Source organism: Musca domestica, unplaced genomic scaffold, assembly GCF_030504385.1.
Source record: "Musca domestica strain aabys unplaced genomic scaffold, Musca_domestica.polishedcontigs.V.1.1 19, whole genome shotgun sequence".
NCBI classification, from domain to species: Eukaryota; Metazoa; Arthropoda; class Insecta; order Diptera; family Muscidae; genus Musca; species Musca domestica.
The window spans coordinates 10,770,552-10,785,131 of record NW_026712245.1 but is presented as its reverse complement, the minus strand read 5'-3'; positions in this window follow the sequence as shown (position 1 = coordinate 10,785,131).

The window sequence follows — 14,580 nt, the reverse complement described above, 5'->3', positions numbered from 1 at the left end:
TAATGAGCGTTGTTTGAAAAGCTGTGGGCCATTGTTCTCCTGTTCATCATCTGTCGAACGTGACAAATGGCCAGAGAGTTCTGAAGTGAAGCATTTGCTACCAGACAGCATCATGACATTTGGCTACTCGAGTTTGCTGTTGCGCATGCGTGCATTTAGTGGTCATTTAAAGTCACTGACTTGTCAAGATGAGTAGTCTGGTGTTGTGTGACAATTGTTGCTGTTGAATGGCGATATTGCAACCACTTGCCGTCGTTCCAACTGCTATTGAGTTGCGATCGTATGTATGGTTGTCTGCATATTACTCAAAGATCACAGAATACTTATGTAAATGTTGTTGTATGAGTATTTTATGGATATAATGTTTAGGGTTTATTTATGCAAATATGGGGACAGTGGACTGACCAGAATTTTTATCCCAAAAATAAAGCAGGAAATATGAAAATATAAAGTGGCATCCAAATATATTCCGAAGTATGTATACTTAATGGGAATATGGAGTATTGTTTAATAAAGGATAATATCATATATGCAAATTACCACATGTCATTATTTCACGCATTACAAAGTAAAGCCAACTAATAATCACCTGTAATACAAAGGGTCTATAGATCTCTATTTTCAAATAATTGCTTTCACTATTTCGTGGCAATTTTCTATATTTTCAACATCTGTCGTACTAATTTAAAAATTTATATTTTCGTATATTGAAGCTGGTTCCATTAACGTTAAGGGAACCACCTTCAATGTAAAAGTCAGGAATTCCCTTTTTGGCCGGACTTTTGTCATCTTGGCGACTTTTGTCATCTGGCAAGTTTGTGACACATTCCGATTAAGATTCCTTGGACCTATTACATTTTAGATATATAGTGTCCTCAGCAATATTACTGATGACCATACGATGTTTTATTTGGTCGAACATTTCAATCGTCAATTGAGTCGGCAAAGGGGTCTCTTTGGACTTTTTATAGCCTAAGTCATATGGCTACAGGGGGTATACATGATTTGTTACGGTATCAAAATATGTCTCATCGAAATAGCGGTTTTAGACCCTACATCTCTCTGCACCAAATCTGTTCCAGGAAATTGTGGGTGCCCGCCCACCCGTCTGTCTGGCTGGCTGGCTGTGCACACAATAAATTTTGAAGGGAAGGGTCTAAACTTCGTATATCGTAATATTATTATCAAACGTAAATCGAGTTCGGTGATGGGCAACATCGGTCTAGATAGGCTATTCTGGTACCTCCTCCACAATAAGACAAAATTTTCATAGAAAATAATTTTCCTAATAGAACAAGAAAGGATAATCGAATTTTGTTTAAACCGAATATATGTATCAGTGCTAGGTTAGGTGCGAAAATGGACAATATAAATGTCATACCCACAAAAAATCAAGATATCGAATAATTACAACTCTTATAAAATGAGACAAAAGGGCACGACTGTCTTCGAGTCTCGGGTATCTCAATAGTTTTATTAACACTCGATCTGGTGTGAAGATGAAATTTGATACCTACCACACAACGGGTCAAAATTTTCAATAATTAGATATGTCATGAAATGCGACATAAGCATCCGACTCTATTGAAATTTCACACATCCCAATATTTTTATTAAAAAAAGACCTAGTTCGATATATCCCATATTGGACGGACGAAAACTGCACCATCAGCAGAAAGGTTCGAAAAGTAATAAAAAACGACTTGATCGAAACCCGCGACGCAGTGGCCGAAAAATGGCTAATGAGCTGAACATATCGCAATATTCTATTCGACAAATATTGAAAGATGAGCTCGGGGTAAAGCCATTGAAATTCCAAATAGTGTAAGAACTTACACCGCAACAGAAAGAAAATAGACTCATAAGAGCTAAAGAGTTGCTTCGCTTGGCCGAAAGTGGTGAACTGCCGAATTTTGTTTTCTCCGTTGAGAAAACATTCGTTGTCCAGCAGTTTATTAGCAACCAAAATTATAGTCTTTACTTGCCAAAGAGTTCAGATGAAAATGTGCACCTTCGGTTATCCACCAGAACTCAAGCGCCGGCCATGGCGATGAAGTGAGCCGTTATAACAGCCGATGGTTCTCTCCGCTCGTATTAATCGACCGTGGCATCAGAATAAATTCCAAATATAATCCCGAAAATATTCTGGAGGGTGTTTTAAGACCTTGGGCACGTTAACATTTTGGGCATACCAACAGGACTTAGCACTCAGCACGCGCCACCCAACAATGGTTACAAAATGAGGTTCCTCGCTTCATTTCCAGTGCACAATGGCCACCAAAATCTCCGGATACCAATTCACTGGACTTTTGTGTCTGGAGTATTTTGGAAAGCAAGGTTGGCACTAAAGAGTGCCAATACCAAAGTGTCGATCACCTCAAGCAAGCGCTTCGCCGGGAATGGGCCAAAATATCGCAGAGCAACATTCGGGCAGCGTGTGACGGTTTCATTGGCCGTTTGAAGGCCATAATTCGTTCCAAAGGTGAGCAATTCGAACAAATCTAAACTTATTCTAAAATTTTGATGCTATTTCCGACCTTTTTGGTTTTAATCAATTAAATTTAGAAAAAAATGTAAAAATTATGGCGTTTGATTTTGTTGCCGTTTTTTTATAATTTTGAATAATTATAATTCCCATAAAATGCGAAATAAGAGTCCGATTGTTTTCATGTCTTGAACATTTCAATATTTTTGCCAACACAAGATAGGGTATGAACATAAAATATATCGGAAGATGAAATACATACCTTTCATAAAATGCGAATTAAGCATCTGATTCTTTCTAAACTTCGCACATTCCAAAATTTCTACCAACACAAGTTGTGGTGTGAAGGTGATACATATATAAATATCTGTCTCAACCCGGGATCTGACCTGAATATAAATTAATCGGCCAACTCCTCCTGGTACCTTCGCCACAAAAGTTCAACATTTTATTTATTTCAATAAATTTTGAAATTAATGTTCGATTTCCTTTAAATTTTGCACATCCTAATAAATTTATCAATATTAGTTGAAGTGGAATACCTTGGCCTACACTGTATGGTACCTCACGCATATTTCAACATTTTTCATTGATAATCACATGTCTCATAAAATGTGAAGAAAGTAGTCGTAATAGTCCAAATCTGACACACTGTAATATTTATATCAGATTGTCAGATACGAAATGGACGAAATTGGCTCACTCTTCGGAACTTCCCCTATATAGGGTGAATAGTTGAAATAATCCTAACGCAAGGCTATCGGCAAAACCAACTTATACTTTAAACTTTTTTTTAAAAAATATAGTTAAAATCCCTGTTAAGTCGGATAGATAATGTCATTCACGGTAAGATTTTTTTTTAATCTTTAATAACAATTGTTTAATATCATCCACTCACAAATATTGCGAATATATTTCCTTACCACTGTAAAAAATAATTTGCAATGATCTGCTGAAACTGAAACAACATTGCAACATCATCCGGCACATCAAAACATTGTCAGCAATGTCAACAGCAAAATCTCTTTCATTCAACTTCGATTTGTTTGCTTTAAATTATTGAACTTGGAAGATGTTTACAAAAGTGTCACCAATTTACGGAATGAATTGTGATCATGGCACAGAACACCATTGAGGTAGGTGGACAAAGTGCTAGCCACAACAGAATTGCAGTGTTTATTATTCCAGTGGCCGAATACCAATGCAAACTGGACACAGTTTATGATAGCCAATAATATACATACATATATGCATAAAATACACATGTGTGTGTGTAGATTGTGTCATAACTTTTTTCTGTGCGACCATTAATGAAGACATAAAACGCACAGCATACAACAAACAATCAGTGGCAGAAACATAAAATGATCAAAAGCAATGATGACGACAGTCAGCAGTAGACGAAGCCATAAAAAATGTCGAAACAATGGCAACGTATTTTGTGGGAGACGTATGAATAGGACCTGTTTGGCGTAAAATGTACGTCCACATATACATATGTATATCTTTGCTAACTGCCTGCTCCGTAGACTACCATGTGGATTTAAAACAATGACTGATGTCAGTGGCAACGAATATTGGAAACGTAAGCACTAGACAGATATTTACTGTGGCTAACAAATGCCACAACATTTGGATATAAAATTATTTGAAGTTAAAACAATTCAAATAACAGATATAGCTTGGAAAATGCGACTAGGGATTTCAAAATTTTAAACATTTGCGATAACTATTACATGTGCGATATTTCCATACATGTACCAATATTAGATATTTTTGTAAAATGGCATTCCACTCATTATTTATTCTAGAATTTATAAGTTCGTTTGTGAACTGTGGTCACTAATTGGGCGGGGCCTCTCAATAGAGTTTTAGCAAACGTTAAAAACGCTTTAACACAACTTATCAAAACATAGCCACTACGAAAGAAAAATATGTCTCGGATATTCGAAAGAAATAAAATCGACGCTTACCTTTATATGAGGCTTATGTTAAAATTTACGCTCATATTAAATCACTTTTGCAGAAAAATTTTTCTATCTATTAAAAATTCGGACAAACACCAAAATACAGAAAATTTATTTTTCGCAGAAACCTAAAGAATGTCTGGAGGTACCGAGGTATAGAGTGCTATATCAAGTGGACTGCTATTCCGCAGCAGTGTTTATATGCCCTGAGAAAACAATAATAATTAATCAGAAGATTCATACAATGTATGAAAAAATAACATATTTAGCAAATTCTAATAAATGTGTTTGAAATAAATACTTCGTAGTCGAACTATTGCAAACACAGTAAAGCTCAGAGTGTGTATCTCAAGTCTGATTTTCTTTCAAGTCCGGCTGTAGGCTTCCCTCCACTTTGACTGTGGTCGATTCCATCAAAATCTCGAATATCTATATAATATAAATTTCAAAATTTTACAAAAAATATTGTGTTTAGGTCTAAAGAAAAAAATTAAGAAATCTGAAAAAGACTTCATTGCTCGACGAGTCTTATAAACAAACAAGTAAGCAAAGGTTATAATCGTGCGGGGCCAATCATGTGATACTCTACAACACTATTATATGTTCGATGTCCCCTTATGTCCAAATCCATTTTGGAAGATTTGGTTTTTGAAATAGTGCCAAAGAGCCCTGCCCAGATATTAGCCTTAGGTTTTTGACACGGAGAATTTGGCCAATGTGTAGGCACTCCGTCGTGATATTATTGTATTGTATATTGGTATTAGGTATTCAAAACAATTTCACACACAAGTTATGGTCCGTTTTACAGCTAAATATAATCCAATGGTCATCCAATTCCGTGTCGATTAGTTTTCAATTGTGGCCTATAGAGCGACTACAAAATTAGAAAAATTTTGGGATGTGATTTGAAATTTGAAGACAATTGAACATTTTTTATTATGATGATTTAAAATTTTCTATACTTCGTGGGGAAGGTAGTTGATGGAGTGGTGGCGGTATTGTCCAATTTCGCACCTGGCGAAGCATTTATGCAAATCTTAGAATTTGCTAAGTTTGATCCTTTTGTGGCGGAGGTACCAAAAATGACCATCTGGAACGATATTGCCCGTCTCCGAACTCGATCTTTATAATAGATCTTATGTTTATGGAAATATTGAGATGTACCACGCCTGAATAGAATCGGATGTTAATTTCGCGTTTTATGAGTTTCACGTAAAATTACAATTTTGACCCTTGGTACCTCCCCCACCAGAAGGAGTGGACCGATATTACTCATCTCCGAACTCGATCTAAGTTTGATAATAACATTATAATGCACTATGTTTGGACAAAAACGGATACTCCCTAAGGGAGATACTGTGGGCATCAGCTATACAGATAGACGTATATTCCTAGTCGACTCCAAATGTCCTGAAAGGGATTTGGTTTAGGAGGCCTAGGGCCTAACCCGTTATTTCGATAGGACAGGTTTCAACTGTATCAAATGATATATACCATGGATATGAAAAAACAGGCTGGGATGAAAAAGCGACAACGAACTTAATACTGCTGTCATTTCTAAGCCATTCGTCCGACAGCTGTTAAAATTATTCCAGTGACAGCTCATTACATTGTTTACAAGCGAACAAAAGCATTTTGGTGAGAATTTTCCAGAAAAAAGTTATTCGTGATGGAATTCAAGCGTGATAGTGTGATTTCTTTATATTTCAGGATTTAAAAGTGAATAAATCTTTTGTGGGTATATTTACTGGTAGCGTAGCTCGACGTCAAGGAAGTGGACGGAAGAAAACAGCAACATGGTTCGAAAAGTAAAGAAGCGACTTGATCGAAACCCGCGTCGCAGTGGCCGAAAAATGGCTCGTGAGCTGAACATATCGCAATATATGAACAATATTCGGGGTAAAGCCATTGAAATTCTAAAATGTGCAAAAACTTACACCGCAACAGAAAGAAAATACACACAAGAGTTGCTTCGCTTGGCCGCCATAACAGACTATAGTCGCTCTCCGCTCATATTAATCGACCTCACATTAGTCGATGCCGATTAAAAGATGCCCGGCTGTTTAAATCACGATATAGCCCAAATCATTTGATGTAGAACTTTGAAATTTGGCACGATAGCTTGTATTGCCTCTATGATAGTTGGTATTGAAAACGAAATGACAATAACAATGCCTTCCGATATTCAAAATTTTTATGAATTGTTCCACATTTGGAATTGAGAGTTTGTAACGGGTTCTAAATCTTATCGTATTCGGTATTTTGAAGATTTAATCCCATTTTCTAATGGGTTTGGCTAAAATTTGGTATTTGTCAAATTTCAATCGATCCGAACATAATGTTTTCCCTTATAAAGGTAAATTTCGATTTCAAGTCTTTTTTTGCGTTTTAGTCGTATTTTCTATTGAATTTTTTGGTATTTTTTATTTTTTTGGGGTCTTCTACTCGATTTGACCAATAGTATGATTTTACAAACTATTTTCTCGGTCATCAGGGATGTCGTATCATACAGGTATATAATTTTTAGTCCGAATATTCATTTATTACAGAATGTCATTTTTGAAGAATTATTTTGCAGGCCCGTCTTGTAATTTTACCAATCTTTCTTTCTTTTTAATTTTTGTTAAACAATATTAATACCCAATATTCCATTTATGAATTTAATAGCTTTTACTCGTTTCAGAGTTTATAACATTATTTGTATGCTTGTATTTCAATAAGTTTTTAATAGATTTTTTTATTTAATTTTGTCACAGTTCCCCTTCTCATGCCCCTGAAAGGAGGAGCATATTTTTATTGGTCAAAATGAGATACATTAACTTCAAGGGCATCTTCTTGCTTGGCCAACAACAAAATAAAAATAAACTTTTAGCTGTAGCAGAATTTTTCAGAAGATATGATAACAAAATGACCGAACGAACAACAACATAAAAAGAGCTGTTCATTTTTTAACGATGACATCGCCACGCCCTTCCACACACAAAAGTAAATTCGCATAACATTGTCACAAACACACAGGTACATGGTAAATGTATTTCCTTTTCAAAAAGATATCGAAGAGATAATTTCACTTGGCTGGCTTTCGATGAGTTAACCAACTCTAGCAGAAGCTTGTCCCAGCATTGCCTAATACCGTCGCTTGATGATGATGCAGCTTTTGATTGATTTCGCTGAATTTATTGAAAGTTGCACGCACTTCAATGGGTTTCCAGATGGAACTGCTAACGCAAATGGCCAAACGTTTTACCTAAGTTCGAAAACAAATCAACCGACGTCGTCATCAATGTAATCATCACCATCTTCTTCGTCATCATCATCATCGTAAAATTCAAGGACTTTTTGCGTTTCGTTGTTCTTCATTTTTTGTTCGTTGATTTCTTTTTTGTTATTCTTTTGGTATGCATTTGGAGCCCCCCTTCCTTCCGCACTGGCTCGGTTAACCTTTAATTGCACACCGAGCTCCTTCACTTCGTGGTTAATCGTCAGATACATTCGGCTTTGTATTCCCAGCGTCTGCTGGCTGATTGCTAACGTATGTAGCCATGTGCGTTTGTGTGCCTTTCACTCAGAGTTCACTTGACGCTGGCGCTGGGCCATTTGCCCTCTTAACACACTTCATTAGTTGATTATTTTTCAAATGCTGAACAGAACTGAAAAAAAAACTGAAGAAAAATGCCATAGAAAACACCGCTAAAATCTGCCAACAATTACAGTAAACGGCGACCTTAAACGCAATACAGAGCAGAGCAAGTGCGAGGGCCAAGATTTGATGGACATAAACACGACGACGTCATATTCGTTCGAATGAATTCGCTTGTTCGAAATTCTTCGGCGAATTCATGCCGTGCACACACACACTCATCTTGTTGGACGAAAAAGCAGAAGAACTTGAGCAGAACTAAGCTCCACCTCTTTGTAGTTAAGGCGCATGCCCGATATGAGAACTCATTTCTACTCCCTCTCTTTCTGTTGAACGGTGTTGCTCCCCATTTTTACAAGCGGAGATTCACTTGACAAACAAATTAAAAGACAACAAATACAAGCATGGAATGAAACTAAAGAAGAACAAGAAGACTCCGCAGCACAAAACATTGCCGAGTGTAACAATGTGGGGCTGTGTTGTCAGAGTGTATGTGTGTGTGTGCTCGTATGTACAAAATTGTATCTCTCCATTGAGGAGGCACAAACACACATCCCCACCTTTGTGAAATGAATAAATACACTCTCTTCTGCAGATAATTGGGAGAGATAAGAACGATAGGGCTCTTCGTTTGCCCGCCAGTCAGAAACGTTGTTTTTCATTCGGGAATGGCAGCGAGCGGGGGAGAGTAACAAAATGCGTTACATCAACAACATAACAAAATAATAAAGAAAAGAAACCAGAGAAAAGAAGAGAGGATAGGAGCATCCTATCATCAACATCATTATATGTGTTCGGGGGGTGGTGGGTGATTGTGGGCGTCCCCCAGCATAATGGCACAACATTTTTGTGTATCTGTCAGCCTTATCTTTTCTATATCCAATTCAAACTGTGTACAAGTCTGGCGAATGCTAAAAATGGATGTCACTTGGTTGCCGTGCTGCTGTTCTCCACTGTCTGCGGGCATCCCACCCCAATTGTGTGGGTGGAGGAGGGGACCGGGGTTTGGGATTTGCAATTTAATGTGAATTGTGTAAAAGACATTCATATTTCATTATTCTCTTCTCCCACTCATTCACCTACGCCGAGTAATGCTGTTGCCCCATCCTCGCCTAAGTACCCTCTCTCAATCAACAAACCGTAGCCATTAAAGTAAATACTGCCGATGTATTTTTATTTGAACAGTATTTCGTATTTTATGGTTTGTTCAATTCGCTTTAACAGCCACAAACCAAATACAAACTGCAAACGAATCTCCTGACTATTCCAACTAACCAATCGACCGACCCCACATCCAATTGATATACAACCTACCTACCCTGAACAATGAAACAAGTCACCCACATATCCACCCACCAATCGATTATGGCTGAGGTGTTAAATCTTATTATAGATACAATCTCAATAATATGATTCAGATTGTTTGATTTACAACATAACAGGGGATTTAAAAAAAATTAAGGGAGGGGCGAGAAGGTCTTTTTCGCAGTATTGCGATTATACATATCTATATATTGTTAGGAATTTATTACTCATTTGATAATAGATTTGTGTTCGATTCTAATGAGATGGGAATTCGATTTTTCCTTATAATCTTGTAAATGAGCAAAACAAATATTTCGACGGGATATCAATAATTTTGTCTGAGCCAAAAAAAAGCTCATGATATCTTAAGGGATATACAGGGTGAAATAAAATAACTGCAACAAAGTCAAACGCCATATTTTTTTCATTTTCTAAAAGTAATCAAAGAAAGCAACAAATATCGGAAATAGCATTACATTTTGTAATAGGTTTAGATTTGTTCGAATTGGGCACGAATTATGGCCTTCAAACGACTAATGAAACCGTCACACGCTGCTCGAATGTTGCTCTGCGGTATTTTGGCCCATTCCCGGCGAAGCGCTTGCTTGAGGTGATCGACACTTTGGTATTTTTTAGTGCCAAAATACTCCAGACACAATATTCCAACAGATTGGTATCCGGAGATTTTGGTGGCCATTGTGCGTTGGAAATTAAGCGAGGAACCTCATTTTGTAACCATTCGTGCTGAGTGCGATGGTGCTGAGTCCTGTTGGACTCAGGCCAAGGTCTGCGGCCAAAATTTTTACGTGCCTAAAGCTCTAATACACTCTCCAGAAATTTTTTCGTGATAATTCCAACATTTTTGTTTAAATTCTCACCAAAATGCTTTTGTACGCTTGTAAACAATATAATGATCTGCCACTGGAATAATTTTAACAGCTATCAGATGAGTGGCTTGGGAATAACAGCAGTCTGAAGTTGGTTGCAGTTTTTTCATCTCACCCTGTATGTTTTATACGGTATAAATAATATAATCAATTAAGAAGATATTCAAATAATATTAATATTAAATATTAAATAATATTGATATTTAAACCAAATATATTCAAATGCAAGTAATTAATTTCAAATAACTGTGCTCATTGCCAATCCTTTAAAAATATAATTTACATTATATAATCAAAAACATACATTTTTATCGAGAAGTTGATTCAACAATGGGGCGACTATGCCCCAGTACAACCAATTGCGGCATTGGAGTTCTTCGGATTTTCAGTAGTTGTCAATTTATGCTGCAAAAAATTAGATTGATATCCCAAGGGATAAAGAAACTATGACTAAGAAACTAAGAAAGATATTTCAAACAAGTAAAGAATCAGGCAAGTTTAACCGTGCCGTTCCTTTAAAATCTTTCATAATTAGGAAGAAACTTGCAAAATTTAAAAAGGGCGGTACGGTTATATTGTTACGAAGTTTCCTGAGGGAACACAAATTGGCAATTAACAGCACTTTCTGTCGAAAAATAAATGAAAAACCACCAAATAAATAACGTACAATCTTGCAGTATAGTTATATGAGGGCTATATTTAAAATGTGGACTAACATTGCCTATTTTTAGTACCATAAATTCTATGGACCCAAAATGCATATCAACACTTTAATAGTGTTTGAGAAAATCACTGTTGACATTCGTATCAGTCTATCATTTATGTATCAGATCTGAAGAAGGATTTTCTGCCTTTAGAGAAAAAGGTTTTTAAAAGGTTTCCTACTTTTAGAAACTTGTGTGAGTTTTACTTTATTTTAAAGTACATATATAAGATATTGCATCTATACGGAAATTCCGATGAAAGTTTAAGTCTATAGAAGACTTGGAGAATATTTCCGTTTTATAGATAAACTAAAAAGGTCTTATGTCTATGAAAGTCCTGAAATCAACAATTTCTGTCTAAAGAGGTGGTGACGAAAAGAATCGATGGCATGAAGAACTAAAAGAAATTATTTTTTGTATAAAAAACGGATATTCGATTATCTAGGAAAGGATCTCTGTTCACAAAACCCGGGAAAGGGATATCCTATTCATAAAAGAACGAAATTAGTATTTTACTCATTGAGGGCTTTTGTATAGAGGAAAGGACAAACAAGTAACGAAGCAGTTAGTTGAAAACTTTGTTAGACAATTTTCTGTCACAGGCTGTAGTACCTAGTAGGAACTTCAACTCAAATTTCGGTGAGTTTTGTACCTAAAGTCGTCAAAATACCGAATATACGGAGGTACTGCTATATGGGGCTTATGACCTGCATATATAATTTTCTGTCATAGACTGTAGTTCCCATTAAGAACACTAAATATGAAATTTGAAACAATTCCGGTGAATAATGTCGTTAAAATCATCAAAATGCCGAATTTTGGGAGGTACAGTTATATGGAGGCTATACGAAGACGTGGGCTGCATACGCAATTTTTTGTCATAAGCTGTAGTACCCAATACGAATTCTAAATACGAAATTTGAAACACCGTTGTATATGGGCTATACGATACTGTGGACCTATATAGATATTTCTCTTCCAGGTGGTAAAGTGTTTATAAAGAACTTCTAGTGTGGATTTTCAAACAATTTCATTGAAAAATTTGGCTGGAATCATCAAAATACAGAATATCGAGGCGTACAGTTATATTGGGGCTATACGATATCGTGAACCAATATAGCCCATCTTCGAACTTGACCTGCCTACAGGCAAAAGACTCATCTGTGCAAAATTTTAACTTAATATCTTTATTAGTTTTGACTATAGCGTGGAGGGAGGAGGGTTTAAAAAACTATAAGAATCTTTGAAATGGGATCTCTTTTTTATACCACATTTGATTAATTTGATAATTTTTAATTTACGTTAGAATAAGAAACAAGATATTGGGAAGGCTCAGCGTCGATCAATCAATCAAATTTCCTCTGATTATACAGGGTGAGATAAAAGAACTGCAACAAAGTCAAATGCTATAATTTTTAATTTTTTTAATTTTATTGAATGAAAGCAAAAATGTCGGAAATAGCATCAAATTTTAGAATAAGTTTAGATTCGTTCGAATTGGTCACCTTTGGCACGAATTATGATGAATGAAATGACAAATGAAACCGTCACACGCTGCCCGAATGTTGCTCTACGGTATTTTGGCCCATTCCCGGCGAAGTGCTTGCTTGAAGGGATCGAAACTTTGGTATTTTTAAGCGCCAACCTTGCTTTCCAAAATACTCCAGAAACTATAGTCCAACGGATTGGTATCCGGAGATTTTGGTGGCCATTGTGCGCTGGAAATGAAGCGAGGAACCTCATTTTGTAACCATTCTTAGGTGGCGCGTGCTGAGTTGTGTTGAAATGTCCAAGGTCTGCGTCAAAAATGTTTGCGTCCCCAAGGCTTTAATACACCCTCCAAAATATTTTCGCGATAATATTCGGCATTTATTCTCATGCTACGGTCGTTTAATACGAGCGGAGAGCGACCATCGGCTGTTATGGTGGCCCACACCATCACCATGGCCGGAGCTTGAGTTCCGGTAGCCAACCGAAGGTGCAAATTTTCAGCTGACCTCTTTGGCAAGTAAACACGATCATTTTGTTTGCTTACAAACTGCCGGACAACGAATGTTTTCTCATCGGAGAAAACCAAATTCGGCAGCTCACAACTTTCGGCCAAGCGAAGCAGCTCTCTATAGCTTTTTTGAGTCTATTTTCTGTCAGTTGCGGTGTAAGTTCTTGCACTTTTTGGAATTTCAATTCCGTATTTTTCCGGAATTTTTCTTCCGTCCACTTCCTTGACGCCGGGCTACGCTACCAATATCACGGTAATGAGCAATGGTACAAACACAAAATATTTATTCACATTTAAAGGCTGGAGTGCTCTAACGATAGCCATTTGTGGTTTTGCAGCCAAATATAAAGAAATCATTCCATCACGAATAATTTGTTTCTGGATAATTCTCACCAAAATGTTTTTGTAAGCTTGTAAACAATATAAAGAGCTATCACTGGAATAATTTGAACAGCTGTCGGACGAGTGGTTGGAAATGACAGCCGTCTGAAGTTGGTTGCAGTTTTTTCATCCCAGCTTGTATAGAGGGGTATAAAAACTATTGCTAACCTGAAAACGACAAGTCTATGTTAAGTGTTAATCTGCTTACAAATATAGGTTTCAGGTTAAAATGCAAGATTGCTCATTTATAGTGACATTGCTATTTCAAATACTTTTTATAATCAACAATCTTGAGCAATATAGAAAATGCATTAACGTTTCGTGTGACAAGCTTATGTGTACTCAAAACAATGTTAATATCCTTGAAATCCTTACTGAACAATTGTGACATGTATTTTAATGCAACTTTTCGTGCAAGGTAATGTGACTCGATAAACAAAGTCTATAGTGACTCATCTGATTATAATAAAATAAAAAAAAAACAAACTGTCCCTTTTCAGAACTTTTCCAGCTACTAACCTATTTTATATATTTATCATTTCAGACGCAAACCAAAATAAAACAAAAAATATGACAATTATAGATATAAACAAAACTTGCATAAGATCCCCCTCCATTCGACAATGAGTGTCACAACAAAACTAGATGCCATGAATATGGAGTAAGTCACTTGGAAACACTGATTGTAGAGAATGGAAGACAGATCCAATGCATCCCAATGATGTTGTGACCCACATATTCCGTCTTATCATTTTCTTGATGAAATACGCACCATGAACGACGGACAGTAAAACGAGAGGCAGAGAAAGAGAGAGAGAAGTTTTGATGTTTTATGGATAAAAATAATTACGATCATCCTTACATTTCATTTCAGCTATGTATGTATGTGTGTATCTGTATGGTTTCATTGTTACGGACTCTGACTCTTAAGAATTTCGAATCTCATATAATTATAAATATAACAATTCAAAATGAAATACTCATTCCAATAATAACATCATAAATAAAAATATTAAAAAGAAAAAAAATTAAAACTACAATGCACTGAACAAATAAACAAATAGTAGAAACAACAACAAAAACATAAGTATATTATCCATACCCCTCCAAGAGCAGAACACACACATTTGCTCATAAATAATGTGGATATGAAGACCAAAGGAAATTTTCGAATCGTCGTAATATTTATTTTTTTCTTTGTGGAACAATGGA